The 22,500-nt window shown below is 33.6% G+C and overlaps 1 protein-coding gene and 1 pseudogene across 1 annotated transcript in view; both read left to right on the top strand.

Annotated features, from left to right (window-relative positions):
* Nucleotides 1-22,500, top strand: part of LOC145276947 (tachykinin-like peptides receptor 99D) — a 775,418-nt gene that overhangs the window by 6,338 nt on the left and 746,580 nt on the right. The gene's annotated exons all lie outside the window — the stretch shown is intronic.
* Nucleotides 18,302-18,439, top strand: LOC145277223 (U2 spliceosomal RNA; annotated as a pseudogene).

Below are 22,500 nucleotides of genomic sequence, written 5' to 3'. Positions count from 1 at the left end.
AAACGTTGTGAGAATAGCATCCTAAGCGAGCAAATGAAAACAGTATTTGATTAATCAATATGAAAGAAATATGTTCTAATATCATTATTATTATTATTATTAGTAGTAGTAGTAGTAATATCATCATCATCTCATTTACAATGCGTTCTCACACACACCATCATCAGAGATAGCTCACTGACAACAACCCGTGCTATTCCCTCGAGTCTGCGTGACAACAATTCTTCCCAAGATTACAAGTACGTTCATCTCTTTCGTTATCGCAACAGTCGTTTGCGATTGATTTCTCGCTGCCAACGATTGGTGGTCTTCGCTGGAATTTGTGTGGCAAAAGGCATCGCAATGCCTCCAACCTCCTTCGCGCCCATGCAGTGGGTGTCTGGTTAGTGCTTTCACTCTTTGGTCGCTTTATCCTCCTTGACCCTTTAACTATTTGGTTGGCTGACAGTCGATGTCTGCATTTTAATTTATTTAAACTTACAATTTTACTGTTTCAGTTTGCTTGGTTACATTTCTGTTTTACTTCTGCTACGTTTTCTATTATGACCAATTAGAATTTGTCATTCATGGAGATAAAATTCAGCATACGAGAGTTTTTTTTAAGATTTCATCTGTTTTAATCATTACGATCCATTGCGTAGTCTGAGTCTTCCTCTTGATTCCAATTTCTCTAACAGTTTCGTGTTCCTAATGCTCCTACAATTATTGGAATGACATTAATTTTCTTCAGATTCCGTATTCCTTTCAGTTTTCTGGCTTATTCCGCGTATTTGTTTCGTTTTTCTATCTCTTTTATCCTCACCCTGTGGTTTGCTGGAACGGCAATATCTAGACTTTGATAGATCTTTCTTTCTGGTTCAATAGTATAACGCCCAGTTTTCTAACTTGGTCGAGATTATCTGTTTGTACCTAGATATTAAAAATGGAATTTGTATTTTTGTTCTCCAGTATAATCTCCGGTTTGTGTTTGAAATATTTGACCGCATACTTGAGGAGTAGTCATTTGCAAAGCTCCCAGTGTACTGCCTTCACGGTGATGCGTTCTTATTGTTTTATATATATATATATATATATATATATATATATATATATATATATATATATATATATCTATATATATATATATATATATATATATATATATATATATATATATATATATATATGTATATATATATATAAACATATCTGTAACATGCAATTACGCCAAAGGATGAAGCGTGACGAATTACTTTCTTGACTTATATGCAAATACAGTGTAATAAAATAACTCAATGTATTTACTTGTGATTTATATATATATATATATATATATATATAATAACTCAATGTATTTACTTGTAAGCTAAATATCTCTCTCTCTCTCTATATATATATATATATATATATATATATATATATATTATCCTGTATTTTGTTTTATTCTGCATATAGAATGATGCCTGCAAATGTATGTATATTTAGGCAATATTCTTTCGTTTAAGCATGTTTCAATAAATATAATAGAGAATTCTGTCTATGTATTTGAATTCTGATCTTTTCTAATATTATTAAGGGTTTTCTTAGTTATAAAAAGAACTGTTTATGTAACAACTATGGTTGGCTGTTGTCCGACTTTCTTTCAGATCTGTCAGAATTCATCTTCAGGGATGAATGACATTAAATACGTAAAAAGTAAAAATATATATATATATATATATATATATATATATATATATATATATATATATATATAAACAGAAAAATCTAATAGGGAATTAATTAAAATGAAACTGTAAATGAATAAAGAATTAGCTACATCTTTGGTTAGTGAATGCAATTCCGCAGACCATACATACGAAAGTTGTATTGTCTCTTTAAAAACTGTTTTTAATATGAATATCAATATACAAAATACCCTAATTTATATATATATATATATATATATATATATATACATATATATTTTTCTGAACCTCCGTAATATTCATATATATATATATATATATATATATATATATATATATATATATATATATATATATATATATATATAGTAGAACCCCATGATATGTTGGACCTAACATAGGGTTTCTTCAGGTTACGATGTAGAATACGATGTGTTACGATATTTAACCCGCCTTCCGATGTTATTTATAATGTCATTTGATGATGTTTATTATATAGTGTAGTATTCTGTTACTGACTTTCAATGCCGTACCTCGGGGCTACTGTATATATATATATATATATATATATATATATATATATATATATATATATATATATATATATATATATATATATATATTATATATATTATATATATAATATATAATATATATAAGATATATATATAATATATAATATATATAAGATATATATATATATATATTATATATATATTATATATATAATATATAATATATATAAGATATACCGCCTGTTTGGCAACTATCTAAGTACCAAATCTCAGCGACTATTAATCAGAATTGAACAAATAAAGGCTGGTTGGAAAGCTAACAACCTGAATTCTGTAGTGTACTATCTGGTAGTTGCTTATAAGGTCGCACATTTTGAAAATCATCAATCGTCCAGCGCCTATTTTTGGCACATTCAATATGTTTCCATCATAGATATTTGTTTTTATTTTTATTTTTACATATGAATTACAAAATATCTGATATTTATTCAAAATACTAGGCTTGATAGAGAGGAGACTAAAACTTGCTGCTATGGTTTTAAATGATCTGAAATAACAGAAATAGGAAAATTGTTATATTCCTCCTCTTTGGTTTTCTTACACGAAGTATATTTCACAGTGTATAAGGGTTATGTAATGCGGGAGATATTCATAATCGAACTCTATTTCCAACAAATAGAAGATATAGCATATGAGAAATATTATTTGGGATCAAGTCTCCCATGGCCGTTGTTTCAGACTACTTGAACCATAGAAGCAACATATATATATATATATATATATATATATATATATATATATATATATATATATATATATATATATATATGATGAGATACTGGAAATAGTATTCCGACAAAATAGAGAAATTAAAAGAAACAAACTAAGTTATGTGTTCATCAAAGTTTCGTCTTCATTTCGAGACTTCCTTTCGAAATAAAGACAAAACCTTGATGAACACATAATTTGGTGTGTTCCTTTTCATTTCCATCTATTCTTTCTTTCTTTCTTTCTTTCTCTCTCTCTCTCTCTCTATATATATATATATATATATATATATATATAAAATATAAAGCTGAATGGATGTGTGTGTGTGTGTGTGTATGTGTGTGGTCACGAATAGGCTCCTATTTTTTAAATCTGATTACATGTAATGATAGAAGATATATTGAGACACAGTAATGGGTATGTTTGATCTGGCAGAACAGTGGTTCATTAAAATTGTGGGGTCTGCGTTCGCGCCTGGTCCACAAAGTATGGAAATAAAAAATAAAAAAATAAAAAAAAAGTTTGCAAGTGTTTTTGATATAGATGTACATAAGAATACTTTGATAAGTATGTTTTACTTAAATAGTTATGGTATAATAAAATTGTGGGGTCTGCGTTCCCGCCTGGCCTCCATTTTCTGTAGGCTGTTTTTGAACCCAGTCAACGACGGGTACTTTTGCTAGTATATATATATATATATATATATATATATATATATATATATATATATATATATATATATATGTATGCGTGTGTGCCTGTATTTGGACATATGGTGTTTATTTGCTCCCCCACTGAGCAAATTAGGCACAAGGCCGTTTTTAATGTGAGGTAAAAACCAGCTCCCCTAAAAGTAGGCAAAAAGGGGGCACTCTGGTTACCAAAAATAATAATTGTCCCAGTATAGAGGGTTTCCCCTCCATTGACTGGTACAAATTATCTTAAGTGCAGCATCTGCCGGAACAGATGGTATTTATTTGCTCCCCCACTGAGCAAATTAGGCACAAGGCCGTTTTTAATGTGAGGTAAAAACCAGCTCCCCTAAAAGGGGTCACTCTGGTTACCAAAAATAATAATTGTCCAAGTATAGAGGGTTTCCCCTCCATTGACTGGTACAAATTATCTTAAGTGCAGTATCTGCCGGAACAGATACTACACTTTGATCTTTGCACCCCCGTGCCGCCGAAGCGGTTGGGGGGGGGGCCTGTATTTGTACATAAAGGAAAGTGTAATAATGCTAAGGTTCATATAGAATAATTGCCTAAATAGCAATCGGCAGTGCACATGGTTACTCGAACCAACGAATGATCACTATGGTTAAATAGTTTATCAATCGTAGTTCGCTACAGTCTCACCTAATTATTTATTTTCTGTTCAAATATAAACACATATATAGATTTTACATGGAACTGAATACCAAATATGAATCGATCTATGGCTCAAGATCCTAACAAAATAATCTGCACATGTCTAATGTAAATAAAAGTATATATTTAACAGCAGTACCCACCATAAGCCAACGAAATCTTCTGAATGTTTATAGGCAGGCTTGTGATTTTAAAACTCGAAATACCACTCATATTATTCAAACCATCAATGATGGATGTGTTTAATCACTCGACGTTTATTCCAATTTTATCGTTGATTATGACGTTCTAATCTATACTATTTAGCGTCTAGTTTTCAGTTGCACTTAATGTATTTAATTAATTTAACGTTTATTTAAGTTTGAATTTTAATATCGTATTTCATCTATTGATTAAATGTGTACAGATATAATCATCGTAAGCGTGTTGGTTTAAAATTATATGTACATTTACCTATCTTATTTATCATATATATGTGTGTGTATGTATATATATATATATATATATATATATATATATATATACGTATATGTATATATATACTTATATATATACTTATATATATATATGTATATATATATATATATATATATATATATATATATATGACAGAAACCTCTATATATATATATATATGTAAATAAAATATGCGAGAATTTCTCCAGAGCTCTTTCGGCTATCATCTCACAATTGGCACAATTTTAGGCAGTAAATTCTTTTCACGTATGAATTCCCCTTAGGGATCTTTACTTTCGACAATAATATTGTTTTCCCTTGCTATTGATTTTCTCCTAAAAAAAGAGGATAGCCAAAAAAGCTCTCAAGAAATTTTCGCATATTTTATTTAAATCTGTCTATCTATCTATCTTGGGTGACCGAAATATTCTTATAAATGCATAGCAACATATAAATACGTACGTGAAAAAAATACAGGTGTATATATATATATATATATACATTTGTTTCACACATGTATATGTGTATATATATACACATACACAGACACATATATATATGTATGTGTGTATGTATATATATATATGTATGTATATTTATACATATATATGTATATATATATATACATACATACATACATACATACCTGTATTTGTTTCACCTTGTCACTTTGTGTGTGTGAGATCTTTCCTCATAGGTCTCGAAAGGGTAGAGCCTTTATTTTGAAATTTCACATAAAGGTAATTTATATGTCTGGCAGTGTTCTTAGATATGTTTTATACACAAATTCGTCCGATAAGTATCGAAAATCGAAAAAAGTCCGCTCCTAAAATAGTCTTTCTTTCGTTTAGATTAATAAGATCTTTTACAGCATAATATTTTAGGTTTACCCGGGCATGTAGCTAATAAAATCTCAACAAATAATCATTTTTGAAGAATAATAACAAAAGAAACCCCCAGATTTTATTGACATCTTGAAACATAGTACAATAGTTGAGCATTCGACACCAGACATAATGATCTCCTGTACTTTCCCATTTTATTTTTATATTTACTTATTAATAAATTCAATTAACGAAGAGAGGTACCGTTTAAAGCCGCTGCAAATCATTTCTTTGCTTGCATATTTTTAAAACTACAGATTAATCAAAAGTGAGTTTTTGACAGACTTTGATGAAATATATTGTCATTATTATCTATTTTCCTTTATTTTATTTTATTTATATATTCCTTTGCGAATTGGTCCAGCGGGTGAATTATTCCTGTAATAGAGGATTGATTCTGTATTAGTACATAGTCTGTATAAAGTAAAATATATGAAAGCGTAATTCACGAACGAGCAACAACGGGTGTCCATCTAGTTCATACACACACACACACACGCGCGTGCACACACACACATAATGCAGTGTATATATATATATATAATTTCCTTCCCTTTAAAATAAGATTATAAACATTCACTGTCATTTGGCTTGCGTGCAAATTCCCGACAGGGCAGTTGCTCGATCATTGTAGACCGTTTTTGTATGACGGTTATGCATTCATAAATGTCTAATTTCACTTGAACAGTGTTGTGGTGGGCGGTGAACCTGTTGTTTGTTTCTCGCTAATAGAGACAGTGATGGCTTAGTTAAGGGGTTCGGATACAACGACCAGTGGTAATCATAAAAATTCTACACTGATGATTTCGGAAGGATGACATATAAGTGTCTCTAGGTATTGAATATATATATATATATATATATATATATATAACATTAAAATCATTTTATCAAAAATAATTGTTAAATTTTAACTGTATCTCTCGCGGTTGACGGTAGCCGAATGGTTCGGGTATTTGCTAATGAAGCCAAACATGACTTCTGGTGACAGGGTTCGAATCTCTTGACTGTCGTTAATGGTGACACCCTGCGTTGATTATTGCCGGAAGGATGAAGCACAAGTGCCTGTAGGTATTTGATAATTATTATATTAAATAATAATAATAATAATAATATATATATATATATATATATATATATATATATATATATATATATATATATATATACACACACACACACTATTATTTAATAATAACTTTGTGTGTTTGGGCGAGTTTTTTTGGATGGGAAGCGACTTGGACTAATTTTTAACAAATTCATGCGAATTTACTTGATGTGTGTGGGAGTGTTATTACATAGGTTTTGTATCGAATTCCCTTTAATTATAGAAAATCGGTAATCGAAAAAAAAATCCGATTAAAGAAAGTTAGATTGTGACCAAATAAACACTTTTACACAACCAAATATTACCTTACAAGTGCATCTGAGAATTTTATCACCGAAAAAAAAATCCACTATAAATATTTTGTAAGCCGGGGTGGGAGATGTTCAAAGTGAATGTTTCTTTTTAGAGGCCAATTGAACCATGATTGTTGACATTTGTACGCTAAACATTTATTCAAATGATTATGTAAAAAACAATTTCACAAATTTAACAGTCTGTTATTTGATAGGACGGGGGAAAATTCGAAATAATTTTTTTCTGTTTAGAGCAATTGAAACATGATACTTGACGTTTGCATTTTAAACTTTGTGTGAGGCAATCACTTGCAGATAAATTTATCAACAATAAGCTCTCTACGGTGCAATGTTGACTACAATATATATTAGCTTAGGTCACAACGGGGAGGCATATGAAGCTTCTTCCGGGTACATATTAGGGGGGGGGAGTCTTGATTATGGCAGGCAGTTAGTCAATTAAATTAAAAAAAAATCACTTTCGTTTCTCATGATTGAATCCTCGAAACGTGGGGTCATTTTTCTACACACACACACACACACACACACACACACACACACACACATATATATATATATATGTATATATATATATATATATATATATATATATATATATTTGAAATCAGACTCTCATAAAATGTATATATTTAGTAACATTTTTATTAAAGGGGCATAGGCGTACGTATATCTATTCATAACGAAATTATATACATATATATATAAATATATATATATATATACACACTAGCAGTTCATCCTGGCTTTGCTCGGGCCTTATGTACTGTTCATAACTTGCCCTGCGTGTAAATGCACTTTATGTAAGATTTCAAATGTTTAGACCAAATTTTTCTGAGTAGAGACTGCAGAGGTCAATTTTTTAAACATTGACCCCAATTTTGACCACTTAACAGTTATTATTTTGGTCACAAATAAAATACAAACTTTTACCCATGCCCAAGATACCTACATCTAAAATATTAAGTCTTTAGACTTAAGTTTGGCGGAGGAATTTGATAGAATCTGCAAAAGTCAACTCTTCAAACTTTGACCTTTTGGCAGCCAAATTTTCGCCCCCAAACTGATTGAAATGCTTGCCGCATTTCTGAATACCCGTTATGTATAAATTTCAAATGTTTAGACCACAAATTGGCTGAGTAGTTTGCTAGACACCGCAAAAGTTAAATCTTTTGAACTTTGACCCCTTGACAGCTAAAATTATCGACCCAAACCGATTAAAAAGCGTGTCTTATCTCGAAATACTCTTTATGTAAAATTTCAAATGTTTAGACCAGAAATTATCGGAGTAATTAGGTAGAGACCGCAGAGGTCATTTTTTAAACTTTGACCCCAATTTTGACTCCTTAACATTTAGTTTTAGCGCTCAAATCAAATTAAAATGCTTGATCCATTTCCAAGTAACTTACATTTAAAATTTCAAGTGTTTAGGTCCAAAATTGGCGGAAGAGTTTGGAAGACTGTTCAAAAGTCAAATCATTGAACTTTAACTCATTGACAGCCAAATTTCTGGTCGGAAACCAATTAAAAAGATTTTCATAAATCTCAATGCTCCTTATGTCAAATCTCGAGTCTGTACACCGAAAATGAACAGAATTCTTTGGTAGGAAGATGTACACGGACACACACACATTTTCACTTTTATAGATATATAGAATATATATATATATATATATATATATATATATATATATGAGTATGTGTGTGTGTGTCTGTGTCTGAGGGTTTGTATTGGAGTATAATACTAGAGCCTGCATTGATAAATATGTACGGAAAATAGACAATGTTGATTTTCTACCATACTCTAATTCCTGGTGAATAGAAGTCTACATTTTAAATGCCTTTTTCCCATAAATATTACGGTTTAATTATATTTACTGGAATAGGTCGTAATAATTTTACTCGTATACAAACGAATTTGTTATATCCAAAAGAAAATTGAATATTATTACATGTAGACAAACACGAACATAAATGTATGTGGTTTTGTATGTGTATACATCATAAAGTAACATCTGAAAAATTATTTGATAAGATAACATAATGAAGTCTCGTTCTCTCTCTTTCTCTCTCTCTCTCTCTCTCTCTTACTTCTTTCACTCTTCCTCTCTCTTTTTCTCTCTCTCTATTTGTGTATCTATCTATCTATCTGTCTATCTATCTATCTATATATCTATATATCTATATATTTATATATATATATATTTATATATTTATATATATATATATATATATATATATATATATATATATATATATATATATAGTAATTTACCATTCAAAAACAAAAGCTGGTGCTACCAGATCAGGCTGTCTGAAAATATTGACTTTCTGAGACGAAATACACCTAGTATTGATGTTTTTTTTTTTGCTTTTCTACTTTCTTTTCATTACGTTTTGCTAAACCAATAACATAAGCCACAACCCACCCTTTTCCAATTCTCCATTTTCCTTTTTCCCCCATGTCCCCTTTCCTTTTCTATCTCTTCACTTTCTGCCTGGTTTCCGAACTTCAAATGTACCAAAAATTAATATTGTTACCGTTTTCTCTCTCCCATTGCAAAACTTATTCATGTTCTGCGGGGCAAAAAAAAAAAAAAAAAAAAAAAAACGATAACATCAACTATAAAACTACCAAACCAAACATTACAAACTAGTGACTGAAGATACAAAGGCTTGAAGAACACACGGGCTAGAAAAGTACTGAATGCAACATGAATACTATTTCTAAAATAACTTGATACGGCATTAAATAACCCAAAAAGGGTTGATGCGCTGTAAAACAAACAAGCCAAACTCTACAAATATTTAATTTGTAGTTAAAAAGAACTTGAAGCATAAAAACTGTTTTCCAAATTACTGGATTCGGCATTAAATAACCCGAAAAATATATATGCCGTAAAACAAAACAACGAAAGAAAAGCTATATTCAATTCACACTCATAAGTTTTATTCATTTTTGATAAGTAATGGTATTCATGCACTGATCCTTTCGAATATATATATATATATATATATATATATATATATATATATATATATGGTATTGGATAATTTACGTCTGCAGAATAAAATATAATGAATCCGTTATCTATGATATGTTAAACTGTCCATATATATATATATATATATATATATATATATATATATATATATATATATATATATATTAATGAAAAAATAGGCTTATTAAATTTTTTCAACCTTTTATTTTTCTAGCGCGGCCGTAGCCGAGATTGAACTCACTACACGAGTTCGTAGTGTAATTCAAATCTTGTCGCCAGTGCTATAAAGGGTATTTTACATCGTGACACAATCACCAGACGGGGGGGGGGGCTTGCTACGGCTTAATAGAGTTCCATGTACCCTCGAGATTTTACCTATATCTATATAATCATCCTACAATGTATGAAGCTCCATGTAAATAAATAGCAAAAATTCAGATTCAAATTCCAAAATGTTGTCAATTTTACCGATCTTTAAGCACATTTAAGCGTTCAATACTTAACAGTACTTTTAATCATTACTGTGTATGTAAAAAAAGCGTCATAAAAACTTACATTTTTCATATGTTTTTGTTAAACAGTTGCACACATGCTTTATTTCTGTTAGAAGATATAAACTGGAACCTAATGAGCTCTAACTGATTTTCGGCTTTCAGCAGATCATATCTAGAAATGTGTAGCTTAACTTTCAGAAATTTATTATTTTGCATTATATATATATATATATATATATATACACATATTTATATATGTATATATGGATGTGTATATATGTGTGTGTATTTAATTCAATACATACACACACACTTATATATATATGTGTGTGTGTGTGTGTTTTGTGTGCATATATTTGTGTGTGATATGTACTTTACTGTTTTAATATATATTTATATTAAGAGTAAATTAAACTGAAGACTTATATTGACATGAGAACAGTTTTTGATGCCCGAGGAGACTTGTATTCCCTAGACTTCAGGTAACACCACAAATTGTTCTGGAAGAGCAATAAGTGATGGTGGCTTGTGTTACTACTTCTAGCGAGTAAATGCTAATAATATGTATCTTTTCAAATATATATATATATATATATATATATATATATATATATATATATATATATGGCTTGAGGTAGTTGCCTTTCCAGCCGCACTGATTAGCTGTAAAACAGCGAAACAGTACTGTATGTGGATAACTATAATGCTCCTCATCTTGAGCTGAGCATATTGAGAAGTGATACACGAATTACCATTAGCGTATAAAGCGATGCTTTTTGTGTAAACAAATCGGGCTTAGGTATTTCGGACGATGTCAAAACATCGTTAAACTCAAGACTCGAGCAACAGCCGCCGATAGCATAGTGGTTAGGAGCCTTGACTGTCGTACAGGCGGTCGGGTTTCAATCTTGGCTTGAGGTAGCTGCCTTTCTAGCCGCACTGATGAGCTGTGAAACAGTACTGTATGTGGAGATTCTATATATATATGTATATATATATATATATATATATATATATAAAGAGAGATGGTATATAAATGACAAAAACTATATTCCAAAATTCATGATGTTGATCGTCTTATAATTTATTCCTTTAATTCAGTTTACTAATACATTTTTTACAGTATAGGTTTCTTAGCGCAAAATCAATCGCTTAATTATTATGTCAATCAATACATCTATTATGCCCTTAACTACTCATTAATTTTGGAATATAGTTTTTTTTATTCTCTATATTGCTCTGTAATTACATTGACATTCATAAATAAGGATTGGTATATAGTATAATGGTTAATTGTAGGCATAGACCAATTCATACCATCTAAAAAATGTCAACAAAAACCTAACAGCCAGCCATGGTTCTCCCCAGAATGTGCTGCTGCTATCGCGCACAGAAATCACTTTTTCCATAGCTACCAACTTAATAGATGCACTGAAACTAAAGCTGTTTTCAGGTCTGCCAGCAACCACTGTAAAAGAGTAATAAAAAATGCCAGAGAGCTATATGCCCAGTCTGTTAAATCCAAGGTAGGTGATCAGCGGCTTGGATCCCACCAGTTTTGGAAAATAACAAATAAGATCCTGAACAGAAGTGTGCGTTCTATACCAACCATTATCAATGCACCAGAGGTCATCTCGTCAGCGTCAGACAAGGCCAAACTATTTGCAAAGAACTTTGCAGCTAATTCTACCCTATGCGACGAAGGCCATCAACTCCCCATATTTCCTCCTATAACACAGAACAAGCTGGGTAGCATACAAATATCCGTGCATGAGGTCGCCAAGCTAATAAAGAACCTAGATTCCAGTAAAGCAACTGGTCCTGATGGCATCCCAATTATAGTGTTAAAAAAGCTTCAACCAGAACTTGCTCCCGTACTTACGAAACTATTTAAGCGCTGCCTTAAGGAGAAGTGCTTTCCGACTCCCTGGAAGACCTCATCAGTTTGCCCTGTATTTAAGAATTCAGGTGATAAGTCATCTCCCTCTCAGTACAGACCAATAAGTCTCCTGTGTGTTATGAGTAAGTTGCTGGAATCCATATTAAATAGAGAAATAGTCAACCACCTCAGCAGAAAAAAAACCTTCTTAGTGACACACAATATGGTTTCCGCTCTGCAGGATCCACCGCAGATGTGCTGACGGTTATATCCCACAGGATAAGTGAATCTCTTGACAAAGGCTTTCTTTCTAGGGCAATTGCTCTTGACATATCAAAGGCCTTTGACAAGGTATGGCATACGGGTCTACTTCACAAGATTTCCAGCTACGGTATAACGGGAAATGTTTTCTCAATCATTAAATCATTTCTCTCCGATAGGCTCATAAGAGTAGTGGTTGATGGACAAAAATCGGAGGCCTGCAATATAAATGCTGGAGTCCCCCAGGGGTCAATCCTGGGCCCAACTCTCTTCCTGATCTACATCAATAACCTCCCTAAACACATACTTAAAACATTCGTTGACATCTATGCTGATGACACAACCATCTACGGCAACACATCAAAGGCTGTAAATGACAAAGTTCTCTCTGATTCTCTCTCCTCTGATCTCGAGCGCGTGGTTCAGTGGGGGAAGATGTGGCTGGTTACCTTTAATGCATCCAAAATCAAACTCCTATCCTTACACCATCAACGCTCTGATCCCCAGCTGGCATCAATTGTGATGGATGGCTCTCGTCTGGGTGAGGCTCCGTGTTTTGACAAGCTTCTGGGTTTAACCTTTACTCCTGATCTGAAATGGAACACGTACATCAAGTCTGTTGCCAAGGTCGCTGGAAAGATGGTGGGATCCTTCTACCACTCCAGAAGATATCTCACTACTGATGAAATTCTCTATCTATATAAAAGCCAAGTAGGTCCAAGGATGGAATACTGTTGCCATATCTGGGCAAGAGCTGCTAAAAACAGCCTATCCTGCCTTGACAGAGTACAAAATAGACTTCGTGGCTTAGTGGGGGATGCCCTTTTCTCTACCCTGCAACCTCTCTTCCACAGAAGAGACGTTGCGAGCCTGTCCTTGTTTTATCGTTATTTCCATGGCAGATGCTCGTCTGAACTCCAATCTCTGGTCCTCCCTCGCCAATCTTTCACGAGAAACACCCGTTTAGCTGAATCCACTGTGAAAAATTTCCCCCACTCTATATCTGTGCCTAAATCAAAACGCGGATTCCAACTGCACGCCTGTGGAACTCTGTTCCGTCTGCCTGCTTCCCTCCGGACTATAATTTGGATGTGTTCAAGTCCAATGATAACAAATTCCTAATGAACCGCCCCCTTAAGTAAACACTTCAGCAAATCTCCTCACTAACTTTATGTACTTGCAATAACCCTTATCCCTGAGTGGCTTCCAGGCCTTGATAAGTGGTGATCACTGTGTAAAAAAAAAAGAAAATATATTTGTACAGAAATATATATATATATGTATATATATATATATATATATATATATATAGTCATCCACATACAGTACTGTTTCGCTATATATATATATATATATATATATATATATATATATTACATAAGGGCTACAACTGATCAAGGCCAGCATCACTGGTAGAATACTTAACTATATTAAATCCTTCTTACATAAGAGAAAACTCCTGGTTCTCCTCGACGGTCATACATATAAACAATATGATATAAATGCGGAAGTGCCTCAAGGATCTATCCTTGGACCTCTATTGTTCCTCCTATTTATAAATGACCTCCCCTACATATTGTCTCTGAAATGGGTATATATGCTGATGACACCACACTCTATAACAGGCACAATAGGAGAACAAATGAACGCATATCTAAAGAAATGGCAGAAACACTAGAGAATGACCTCCAATCTGTAGTGGAATGGGGACAAAAATGGATGGTCAAATTAAATGCCGCCAAGACTAAACTGGTTTCCTTCAATAATTACAAGAAACCTTCTCTACCACCGATAGCACTGACTCTTTATCTGAGAGTACATCTTTCATACTCCTTGGCCTTACGTTCACAAGAAACCTGAGTTGGAACAATCACATTGAAAGCATTGCAAGGGCCGCTGCGAAGAAGGTAGACTCTCTCTACCGTGCTAGAAAACTACTAACACACGAAAGTATCCTGTACCTCTATAAGGACACCATTCGCCCATGCATGGAGTATTGCTGTCACATTTCGGCTGGTGCATCTTCTGCTAGTCTCTCGCTCCTAAACAAGGTTCAAAAGAGAGTCGCCAATCTGATAGGCCCTGAACTGGCATCTAAGCTTCAGCCCCTGTCCCATCGACGAAATGTTGCATCCATTTGCCTGTTCTACAAGTATTTTAATGGTGAATGCTGTGGCAAACTGCAGACACTTGTGCCCCACGACGTAAACACCCTCGACAAACCCGACAGGGAGCAACCCCCCACAAACACACAGTAGAGATCCCTAGATGTAAAAGATATTTCTACTCCAGTAGTTTCTTCCCAAGAACCGCTAGACTCTGGAATTCCATTCCAGGTCCCTGCTTACCTACTGTACTGACAGGCAGAAGTTCAAGTGTAACGTGAACCGACATCTTGCTGCCCAAATCCCTACAGAGTACCATAGTAGTTATTGCCCCTGATAGTAACCCCTACACCAAAGTGGTGATAATGTAATATATATATATATATATATATATACACACATATATGTATGTATATGCATATATATATACATATATGTATATATATATATATATATATATATATATATATATATATATAAATCTGAATGTCCGTGTGTGTGTGTGTGTGTGTCTGGTCCCGAATAGGCTACTATATGGCTGACTATTTAAAAAAAAAACTGATTACATATAATGATAGAAGATGTATCGAGACACAGGAATGGGTGTGTTTGATTTGGCAGAACGGTGGTTCATTAAAATTATGGGGTCAGCGTTCGCGCCTGGTCCACAAATTATGGAAATATAAAATTTTAAAATTTAAAAGAAACGTTTACAAGTGCTTTTTTTATATAGATGTACATAATCATACTTTGATAAGTATGTTTTAATTTAAATAGGGACGATATAATAAAATTGTGGGGTCTGCGTTCGCGCCTGGCCTTCATAGAATGGAAATAGGCACAAACTTCAATAAACACTTTTCATACCTATCTGCGTAAGTATACTTTGATAATTATGTTTCAGTTTGAAGATATATGGTATAATAAAATTATGGGGTGTTCGTTTGCACCTGACCTCCATAGAATGGAAATATGTCACAAAGTTTAACAAGGTTTTTTTTTTTTTAATATAGATCCACAGAATATTGTGATAATTGTTTCAGTGTGAGCAGGTATGGTATAATAAATTATGGTGTTTATCGATTTTATTTTTACTATCATCATATGTTGCTTTGGTTTTGATACCCCCAAAATTCGAAGTTATCTCTTTACAACCCTTCCTTTTCATAACCTATGATACTTTCATATATCAGAGTCCATTATTTGTAGGCTGTTTTTGAACCCAGTCAATGACGGGTACTTTTGCTAGTATATATATATATATATATATATATATATATATATATATATATATATATATATATATATATATATATATATATATATACTGTTTCTCAAATTAATGGAACTAACCACAACCTTCAAAGACTATGATTTCATATACAGGAAGGCTCTTTTGTGCAGAAATTACATATGTAATACCACAGGGTAGCGATTCTGGGAGCTATAGGTTTATATATGTATTTATCAACAGCGTCGTAAATGTGAATTGACATGCTGAGATCTGCAGATGGCGATTGCCAAATAAGATATTAAGCTCCATAGAATACTTCTTGTGTACTATATATCAATTTTGATTTGTGGTTTGTTGCATTATCAACCTGAAAACTGCTTTATCTTCCGACAGCATTTCCGCAATGAAAGTGTAGATTTAATCAACTAAATTGTTGCAGTAATCGTGAGTATCAGTTCTATCGTGAAGGGAAACCATTAGGCGGGCTGATTTTAAACGTATAGCGTCGGGTCATTATAGATCTTCCTCGATCTTTAATAGCTGGAAGACGGCAACGTGGGTTAAACGCTTCTCTTGGCTATCTCCACTGATATAGGCGTCTGGTAATTGGAAAGAAAATATTTTTGGTTTAAAAATATAAAGGCATTAATTTACATATGAAATGAGTGCCTGCGTACAAAAGAAACAAATTGTGGAAAACAATGACGCCGTGTTTGACAGCGAAGAGACCACGTGGAAGTTATGATTTAGTTCGGATTACGGCGTCTTTAAAAAGAAGTGTCGCTAGTTTGTTTTTAGTCGCGTGCAAGCGACTCTATAAGTCACTCCGTCGGTCCGTCGGTCTGTCGGCCGGTCTGTCAGTAACACTTTTGTGCGTGCCCCTTTTGGTTATGATCAAAGGTCTGTTGTTAATAGATGCTGTTCTTAGCTTGTTAAGCTTTTTTTTTGGCATTTTGGCCAAGATCAAAGTGCTGAGCATCCTCGCCCAATTACCGTATCCAATGTCGTTGACAACGTGAAACCGCCGTGGGACCGGGAAAGACAGATGGTCTACATTACGATCCTGGTCGTGGCGAGAATGGTGATTTGGACGTCGCGTCTGCAAGGTGGCCGGGGGGGGCTGTCTTTTTCTGATCAGGATCTGATCGCTTTCTTTAAACACGAACTACGGGTGAAGATCAAATGTGATACAAGAAGGCTGCATCGTGCGGCATTTGACAGAAGATGTAGCAAGTCTGTGTGTACGAAAAGGAGCCAAGTTTGAATACGTGTTCCCCGCCTAGGTGTGGAACGCGCAGTTCCGTCAAGCATAATCCATTTTCAGCCTCTTAGATAGTCGAGTAAATGCTTCATCCCTCCTCAAGTAGGAAACCTCCAAGGTCCCCATCCCCACCTATCTGCAATTTTTTCTTCTCACCCCTCACTCTAAATTTCACCCATCTTGGAGAGAAAGAAATCAATCACTAACTCCCCATCCCTCATCCACAAAATTTTCTTTTCTCCATAACGTCCCATCTATAGAGCATCCCCACTTAGAGACCTCCTGCAGGAGCTCAGATTCCTTTACAAACCAAGTGAAACAGACGGTCTATCAACTAGACGAGGTTGGGAGGGTCATACTAACCACTTTTTTCCTCCCAGCCCTCAACACAAATGAATTATCGTATCACCATTGTTATCTTTTTGTTTTTACACGGAAATAAAAAATGTTTAGAACGATTGGGTGCCAAGTAGAATGTGGTATTATGGTGAAAGAAGATCCTAGCTAAGAGAAACTTTTGTTTAGTTCTAGAGTGGCAAGGATGACCAACGACCCCCATCTTCCCCCCTTTTGAGTTGGCCTTGTGCCTAAGTTTTTGTACATGTTCTTTTTTTCCCGAATAAAAGATTTAATATCTCAAAGTGTAGTATCTGTTCCGGCAGATACTGCAAGCAAAGACCATATGTGGAGGCAGCCCCACATATAAGACCTTGGTCAATGTAGGTGTAACCCTTCATACCAATTGTCACTATCCAGCTCCCCTACTCCCTGGGGAATTGGTCCCCATTTCTCCTTCACTCCTCACATTAGAAATCAGCCTTGTGCCTAATTTGCTCGGTGGGGGAGCAAATAAATACCAACCCTTCATACCAATTGTCATTATCCAGCTCCCCTACTCACCGGGGAGCTGATCCCCATTTCCCCTTCACTCCTCACATAAAAAATCGGCGTTGTGCCTAATTTGCTCGGTGTGGGAGCAAATAAATACCCTTTTGTTGGCCTTTTGGCCAAGATCAAAGTGTAGTATCTGTTCTTACTACATGCTGTACTTATGTTTGTAACTTTGTGATATAAAGTGAGGGATCACTTTTATGTATTAATTTAATGTAAAATGATCACCCACTTTTAAACCAGTCAGTCTCAAAGCCGTTCAAGTCATTCTCCAGATAATTCGTTGGTTTTGGAGGATCCCGGTAATTTTTTAGCATTCAAGTCATTCTTAAGGTCAGTCAATTCATCCTTAAGTTCATTAAAGTCATTCTAATCATTAACTTTTTATTTATTTAAGTCATTTCAGACCATTTTTCGGTCATTTTAGTTTATCTTTAAGAATTTCATGTCACTCCTACATTCACGCATTCATTCATTACACGAGAGCACGTAACTAATGGCTATCGGCCTTGTTAGCTTTTAAATGGATCATTTGTGTAAGAAATAACATGTTTCCACAAAGTTACAGAGCATTTATTTAGACTGTTATTTCTCTTTAAATACTTCGCAGAATTTATTTTTAAAGTTCCAGTTTTCTGATTGCAAACTCTCAATGAAATCTAGCATCTTTAGATTGAACGTAAATTATTAGAGATAGGGCGATTCCAATATTTTTTCGATTCCGATGTAATTACCGATTCGTCACTACATCTCTGATACCGATCAAATTACCGATTCTGATTCTTTATAAATCTTTAAATATTTAACTATAAAATTGTTATATTTACAAATTAGCTTAAAAACAAAATAAATGCGCACATATTTTCTCAAACATAAAAACACGCTTATGGAGTGTGATATACAGATTTTAGTTTTACCGGTAGTTAAAAATCAATAAATATTGATTATTTTATCATTACTGCCAGCAGTGGAAGATTTGATTTTGAACAAAATGAAATAGAAATAAAGGTATCGCTTTGGAGAATCGGAAAATAGGCACAGAGTTTTCTGATTCCGATACTGATTTCGATTCCTCCAAAATTTCAGATTTCTTCGATTCCCGATTCCAATTAATCGTTCCAAGAATGGTAATTTTGTACAAATTAGTTTTTATTATATTTGCGATAATTTGATAATCGCTTTACTTTAAATACTTTTCTTATAACCAGCGTAAAAGACCTACAGTTTATATCTGAAATCCTAATTTTCTTCCAGTGTTATGTTTCGACCATTAGGTTTTACTTCATACCTACAGGTTATACTCCTTTTTTACCCAAAGAATTAATTCTAGATGTCGGCTTTGAGCAGCTTTGGCTTAACGATAATTTTGTGGAAATTCACTCAGCTAACGACTTTTTTGTAGCCATTCGGTTCTCAAGATTTCTGTTAAGATTAATACCAATTTTTTAAGGCGTTTCATTGGAAACCTGTCTGACAATAAACCTAATAACTTTTGGTGATTTATTTTGAACAAAGAGGTTCTATATTTTCACCTAGGCTTGCTATTACTTCCGACACAGTTCTCGATACACCTAAAACTTCCAAAACAGTTATTTTCGATTCAGTTTAAGGTGTTGCCTTGTGGGTGTTATTTTAGAAGGTACCAAATATCAGAGTATGTTACGTTGTTCTTATTTGATGACGACTTATATATTTGTTGTTGTTCATGTTAGTAAGTCTTAAAGTGATAGAGACAGTCTTAGGAGTGTTCATGTTGTTGAGTGTTGTGAGATGCTAGATATTATATATATATTCATTGTGAGTGTTCATATTGTTGGGATATAGAGACAGGTCTTATATATAACGAGACAGACAGGAAGAGTACCGATTACTACAGGAGAGCCTAGCCTGTAATTCAATGAGAGGAGATTTATGAATATCTTGATAAATAGACACAGAGTGCATTTGACATTTACGTTTTGACAGTTGTACATTTTTATAAACACAAAGTTCGTATTTATACAATTTCACTTTACCTTTGTTTTGGTAGAATGACACAACACAAGACGGAAATTATAAAACACACATAATGATACGTTTATTTCTTCGACCGGTCGGACATGATTCTGTATTTTCAGGGATTCAAAGTTGTTTACATAGTTACCTCTAAAACCTCTCGCTTCCCAGAGGGTGTCTTGACTCTTCTAGCTTCTCCCGTCTAACTCCTCTCGCTTCCTCCGACTGACTCATTCTGATTCTGACTTATCTAACTAACTTCATAACTCATGACGTCACTGCATGACCAGTACATGTTTCTCAGACACATGGCATAACGTGCCTCCGTGTTTAAGCATGCATTGTTATTTACATGTTCCTTACAAAGCCGACCCTCTAACCTAATTTTCGTAACCCACGTTACAAATAACATTTTCCATTGTCCGTTTTTAAATTCCTTATTTTAATTTTCATTTTTATAACAGAAACAAAATTCATCATTACATTCCTTTTTAAATAAACAGATTTCTAACTATTTTGTGTGAGATAAACAATAGCAATTCCACATTCCTTATTTTCAATAACATTCTGTATTTATTTTAACTTATGATTGGAATTCTCAATTCCAAATCTAGCTTCGCAAGTTCGAATCCTTGACTATCCTATTTTATATTTAGTCACTTGTAAGAACAGGCTAATGTTCTTGTAACAAAGGATTCTTTCATTAAAATAACGTAAATTTACAAGCAATCACAATTTGTTATTTTTCACAGCCGGATTCGTCACAATTTGAAAGAATACGTCTTATATTTTTCTGATAACTATGCAATGAAGGTTAAAGGATGAAACTAAAGTTTTCCTGTTATCTACCTTTAATGTTCATACAAAAATGAATTTGTTTTCTACTTCAGCTTGTAACGTTCTCGTTGCACACAGAAAACGACAATCGTTTTCGTCTTCCCCTTTCGACGCTCACAGAAAATTTGTCCCACTGTTCAAAACAACTCCGAGTCAACAAAAAATCTTTCCTTAATAAAAGAACTACCGACTATTTTATATTCTCAAATCCGACCGAGTCAGAATATGCATACGTCACCTTTTCTTATCGGTAGAGTTTCGAGATTGAGTGTCGGTGACTTTTAACAATATGTGTCAACCATTGGGCGCTTGTGTCTATGACAGTTCTCACAGAAGGATAAACTTTAAGAAACATATTAAGAAACAATTTTATAGAACCATCTATCTCTAAAATGCCCTTTCTTTCTCTTGCCTTTTCTATCCCCTCTTTTTCTCTTTCTCTTTCTCTCTCTCTCCCTCTCTATATATATATAGAAAGAGAGAGACAGACAGACAGACAGACAGACCGAGGGAGAGAGAAAGTAAGATAGACATGTGTGTTAAAAAGAAGTGTACAGTTCAAATTTCAAAAATCTTTCTAAACACACACACACAAACACACACACACACACACACACACACATATATATATATATATATATATATATATATATATATATATATATATATATTAGCGTCCAAAAGTTAAGGAACGGTCGATTTTCTTTTAAATGGCTTCTAACTTTATCTATAAAAAAGCGAAAAAACATTTTTGTGAGTTTTCCAATGTTTAATACGTAGTTAAATAATAGATACTTTTTTATATTTTTGATTTTGAATACATATTAGTTTTTTTTTTTTTACATATTAACAAATTTAATTAAATTACTGATACCAAAAAGTTATGGAACGGGGCAAATTATTAATTATAAAAACAAAGAATCCTTTCAATATTTCGTGAAAAAACATTTGTTTCCAATCACACCATGCCATTTTTGCTGCAAGACAGAACTAATTGTTCACATGTTATAGAGAAGATATTATTCCCGGATTTCCTTATACATGCCCATAAATCTTCAAGATTTTTTAGTTTTTTTCTGTGATCTTATCACCAATAATGCAGCTCTGGAGACCGTTTTTGTAGAACACCCCAGGTTGGTCCTCCAACTTTAGAAACCAAGGCTACATCATCTGGGAAACGCTTTCCTTTCAAAGACAAATTCATAGCTGGGAAGAGGTGGAAGTCAGAGGGTGCAAGGTCAAGAGACTAGGGAGGATGGGGAAGGATTTCATAACCACACTACTGTGCTTCTGATCTGGCGACATGCGAGTTGTGGACAGGAGCGTTGTCCTGCAGAAGGAGGGTACCTTTACTGATATTGCCCCGCCTCTTGATTTTTATAGTTTCCCTTTTCCTCAAAAGTGAAGCATAATAGGCTCCTGTAATTGTGGAACCCTTTGCCAGAAAATCTGTCATGACTAC

The sequence above is a fragment of the Euprymna scolopes genome, chromosome 5, assembly GCF_053919585.1.
Source record: "Euprymna scolopes isolate OS-2025 chromosome 5, ASM5391958v1, whole genome shotgun sequence".
Taxonomy (NCBI): domain Eukaryota; kingdom Metazoa; phylum Mollusca; class Cephalopoda; order Sepiida; family Sepiolidae; genus Euprymna; species Euprymna scolopes.
Note: the sequence above shows the minus strand (reverse complement) of the source record. Positions and strands in the feature narration are given on the sequence as shown.